Below are 5,531 nucleotides of genomic sequence, written 5' to 3' on the forward strand. Positions count from 1 at the left end.
CTCCGAACACTTCACTAGGATGGTTAAATAATTAGGATTTCCTACTGAAGTGTTTGGGGGAACTCCAAGTGCCACTTGACATCAGGCAAATTAGAAGAGTTGGACATTGCTAATTTTAAGTCGTAAGTGATCTTCTAGGTACACTAGTCATGGTGGGTTTCAATGTATGTCGTCAGGATAATTGTTTAAAGCAAAGCTCATTGATTTTTACTGTTAGACGATTAATTATAAGTTAGATTATTCTATTATTATTATTATTATTAGTTAAGTTAATATACTATCCTAAGTTTTTATTTGATGGCAGTTACAGCCATCACTACTAGAAAATCTGAAAGTTTTCCTAGGAAATGCGTCACAAAACTGGCTTTTCTACGCATTTATGACAAACACCTGATGTAGGAATACAGCTCGTAGGAAACCCGTTTTCTACGCATTTCCTACGCAACTTCCTACACATTTTCTACGAAACTACTACGTCGCAAATTGCTACGAATCTCCTACAATATATTTAATTATTATATTTTAGGATTTATTTTTTTTTTGCTACACATTTTCGACCAAAAACAAAAAAACAAAAAAATTAACAAATTTAATACAACATTATTTGTGACCCACTTCCTACAAATAGATTAGAAGTGTTGTTACAAATTTCCTAGGAAACTGAGTATTTTTTGTGACCCACTTCCTACAAATAAATTAGAAGTGTTGTTACAAATTTTCTAGGAAACTGAGTATTTTTTGTGACCCACTTCCTACAAATAAATTAGAAGTGTTGTTACAAATTTCCGAGGAAACTGAGTATTTTTTGTGACCCATTTTCTACAAATAAGTTAGAAGTGTTGTTACAAATTTTCGAGGAAACTGAGTATTTTTTGTGACCCATTTTCTACAAATAAGTTAGAAGTGTTGTTACAAATTTCCTAGGAAACTGAGTATTTTTTGTTACCCATTTTCAACAAATAAATAAGAAGTGTTGTTACAAATTTCCTACGACCTAATTTATTAAATAAAAAAACTGCAAAAAAATAAATAATATTTCTGCATTTTTCTAGCAAAAAATTCCAGAAATAATCTGCAATACCAAAAACCTGTTTTACAAAATTCACCGAAGTTACAATGACATAAATTCAAAAATCATGCGTTACAACGCAAGTTCCAGTATGTTTAAACCGTAAGCTAATACAATTCAACGTAATTCCAAAAAGATATAAAAAACTAGAACTAATTAGAGGGAGGACGCCAATTCTTCATAAAATCTTGAAGTTGTTTTTGAAGTTCTTCCCTTGCCTTCCATTCATCGTCAAGACGAGTTGCAAGTAGATCCCTTTCTTCTTCAAAACGAGATACAAGTAGATTCCTTTCTTCTTGAACCTTAGCTTCAAGATCAACCATTCGGGTTCGCATAACTTGAGCCTAAAAAGTTGTTAAAAGATATATAGTTATAATTAGTAAATACATTATATAAAGAAATGTTTTGAGGCAAAAGAAAAGAACCAACATTTTTAACATTTAGTAATACGAAATGGTAATAAAGATACCTCTTCTTGAGACCGTTGGTAGTCTGCTTGCGATGGTGCAGACCCGGCAGAAGAAGAACATGTCCCGGTCATCAAGTATTGTAGATCCGAAGATCCTATCCCATATACACGACGCGTGCGACCTTCTCCAATCACACGTGCCCACACCGCAGGGTCATCTGGATACTCGCTGAAGTTCGGCCCGTAAACATCTTCCATCGCCCTCAAATAATCCCCCTACAATTTATCAAAACAATGTGATTGTAACTGCAATAGATACGCTAAGGTTGGGTAAATATGTCATAAAGGGTCTTAATAAGGGGATATATGTTAAAATCCCAAAATAATAAGAGTTAACTACAACAGCAAAAAAATACTCAAATAATAAAAATAACTTACATATACTTTTTCGGCTCGTTTCGTACAAAACTTCAATTCCTTCAAGTTATATATGTCAATGTCCCCGTCCCATAATTTTTGTTTGCATTCTTTAGTGAGATGGGTTTCAGAAAAATTTGTTTAAAATTGGGTTCCGCGTTCATTTTCCTTTTCTACATAAAATAGAGTGCAGTTAATGTAAAATGTTCAAGTAAAACCAATTACTTAAGATTATCTGTATGATTAGCTTACCATTCGGGCATGACGCTCAGCATATCCCATTGATCCACCTGTGTGTCGCGATGACTTCCCATTCATATTACCGCTCCTGCGGTTTCTGGACCCACTCTTGGACTTGTTAAGCCAACCAGGTGTGTTCCAACGCTATAAAGAGTGTGTATGTGTATGTGTGTATCATATGTTAAAGGCAATAATAAGACAAAAAAGGTACTAACTCGCTTACCCTACATAATGCACGCCATACTTCAAGAGACATTGAATGAGGCGGATAATCACGAATTATGTCAAATTGTAGATAATTATTTGGATCCATATCTTCTCGGACGCGTGATGCCATCATTGTGGAGGTTATTCTCAAATGCCTCATTATGTCACTATAACGTGTCTTTAGCACGTTAATAAACCCTTCATATATGAGTTGCTCGCTTGCCAGATCCCACCTCCAACGGGTCTATAACAACTTAAACCCGTGACACAAGCATGGTCCGTTTCGCTAAAAGTGTGTGTGGGTTTAACCCGGTAGCCCAAACGACGAAAACAGAGGATGGTGGTGGTGTTTGCAACAGGAGACCGCCACTGTTTCGGTGGCGGGAGGAGTCAATCAACGGTATAGCCTTGAGATCCGACGAAGGCAAGACGTCCGACGTGACTACATGTCCTGATCACGACCAGATCCGAAGGATGGATTGGCCGATTTATGCGACAGAATTAGGCATTCGATGTCTCCAGTGCTTAGTAACAACTTAAACCCGTGACACAAGCATGGTCCGTTTCGATAAAAGTGTGTGTGGGTTTAACCCGTTCCGACCCGAACCCGTTCCGACCCGAACCAAAACAAACACTGAAAACAACAATAACTACCCACAACACTTTGATCATTAACGATCCCAATCCATTACAGATAACACTCTAACTAAAGTATTCTCATCAATAGATAACAACTACAACTGTTGTATCAATGCATAAACTAGTAACTAGTGCTTCACATTTCAAAATATCAAATTACGGCTTCAAACATAGAACTAAACAACATAAGTTCAAGAAATAAAATAAAATCAGAAACACAAACCTTGTGCTTCAAATGCAATATTAGGAACGAGCCCTGCTGATTCTTGGATACAAGACCACCGATGGGACTAGTGGTGAGCAAACGAGCAGCGACCGGTGAACAAAAGATCCAACTTGCTGAAGGATGAGAGGTGTAGGGTTTATGTGGGTTCGTGTAATGTAGAGAAGATGAAGAGGTGGGAACTGAGTTCGTGTAATGTAGAGAAGAGGAAAAGGTGGGAATTGATAATTGAGAATGTGTTATGAAAAGTTTTTAAGTTATATAATAAAATGGTAAACTAAAACATTTTTAAGTGATGTATACCTCACTAGGTTAGGGGTGTGAATTTCTGACACGATCCAAAAATAAGACACGAACCTAACACGAAATTTACGGGTTTGGGTTTAGCTTAAACGGGTTCGTATCAGTTTCAAGTTGAACCCGCCAACCCATTTAGCTAAACGGGTCAGGTTCGGGTCGGGTTGAACGGATTGGGTTCGGGTTAGCCTGCGAATATTCGGGTGACGTTCGGGTTCATATGTATGAAACGATTTTTGGGTTCGGGTTCGTCTAAAATTTACGGGTTTGGGTCGGGTTGAACCCGCCAACCCGCGAACATGACCCGTTTAGCACCCCTAGACTAGGCGCCTATTAATCCTTGATGAATCACCAGTTATTCTGGATTAATTTTCGATTAATTACAACTAATCGCAATTATATCTGTTTAATGCTCGTTAATCCCGATTAATCGCTAGTCCCCACCCCACCACCGGCCGACTAGCGACTAGCGATTTCAACAACCATTGTTACGAAAAATTTATGGTCTCGGTACCAAGTACCAAACTCTCATCCCCACACATAGGTAGGTACATACGTTTAATAAAATAAGAATTATTATATGGGTTGTTTTCTACAAATTATTATAGGTAGGTACAAATCGTCAGAAATGTGTCACAACTTGTGACGGATTTCCGACAGAATATAAATTTTGTCATAAATACGTAGGAAATAGCTACCAGCTTCCTACAGATTTCTTCTGACGAAAAAATTTTACATTTCATCTTTCTAAAGTCCAGCAACGTTTTTTTCAATCAATATTTGGTACAACTTAGTTAGTATCGTTAATACTCGTGTATATTTACACCCTACATACATACATACAACGTACGTACGTACATACCTACATACGTACATACACACGTACATACATACATACGTACATACATACGTCATACATACGTACATACATACGTACCTACATACGTACCTACATACCTACATACATACCTACACACACACGCGCACACACACACACACATGCATGCCTGCATAGAAAAGCCAGTTTTATTTGGTCGTTCGCCGTTTCAATCCGTTTTTTGATCCGGTTATTAAAATTTAATTACGAAGCAGAATATCTCATAAAATCTCAGTTTTAAAGGTAATACGCGTCTCTGATGCTTCCGTTTCGTTGCAGGTGCGTTCCTGCAGTCGCGTTTCTCATTCACGTTTGCGCTTTGTGGCATACGAAAGCCCGATAAATTCGTAAAACTAGCTTTATAAATATAAAATACTCATATAAAATTCATACTTGTCGGCGTTGTCAGTATTTTGTTCGGTTTCAGTTCGTTATCATTTAATATTTCGTAGATTTTTCGCAGATCGTCATACGTGCACTGTAAAGTCGAATAGACGTTCCTAAGCACTCCAAGGGCCTAATTAAGTTAGTTCGCATCATAAACACCATTTATTATCGTTTTAAACATCTATTAATCGCGTAATTAAAGGCGTAAATTACCGGTTGTCACACTAACCCACCACCACATCCACCCCTTCACCTTCACCTTCACCCATCATCACGAGCGCCGTCGAACCCAAATCAACTGCCGTCACCACACCTAAAGGACATAACGTGCAACATTTTCAAACATTTAAATATTTTTTCAATTCAAGTTTAAATTTAGAAGGTTAAAGTATGGGTTGTTAGGCCACGTGTAAGGGCACTAGTTAAATATTTAAACATGGTAATAAATGTTCCATCACAAATGCGTAGCAAGTTGCTACACATTTCCTACGCAATAAATTTTCCATCACAAATGCGTAGCAAGTTGCTACACATTTCCTACGCAATAAATTTTCCATCACAAATGCGTAGCAAGTTGCTACATATTTCCTACGCAATAATTAATAACAATGCTGATTAAACATTAAAATATAATCTAAGTATAATAATAAATATTTCGTCATAAATCCGTAGCAAGTTACTACACATTTCCTATGCAATAAATATTCCATCACAAATACGTAGCAAATTGTTACACATTTCCTACACAATAATTAATAATAGTGTT

At 36.9% G+C, this 5,531-nt stretch overlaps 1 long non-coding RNA gene across 1 annotated transcript; it reads right to left on the reverse strand.

The window, feature by feature from the left end:
• Window positions 1-1,059: 1,059 nt before the first annotated feature.
• On the reverse strand, window positions 1,060-3,225 carry LOC110921698. The gene is made up of 6 exons (XR_002582545.2): window positions 3,205-3,225; window positions 2,359-2,586; window positions 2,148-2,279; window positions 1,917-2,068; window positions 1,539-1,754; window positions 1,060-1,413 (listed from the first exon to the last, which is right to left on the reverse strand). It is a non-coding gene; the product is annotated as an uncharacterized LOC110921698 (long non-coding RNA).
• Between the last annotated feature and the right edge of the window lie 2,306 nt (window positions 3,226-5,531).

This window comes from Helianthus annuus, chromosome 16, assembly GCF_002127325.2.
Source record: "Helianthus annuus cultivar XRQ/B chromosome 16, HanXRQr2.0-SUNRISE, whole genome shotgun sequence".
Taxonomy (NCBI): Eukaryota; Viridiplantae; Streptophyta; class Magnoliopsida; order Asterales; family Asteraceae; genus Helianthus; species Helianthus annuus.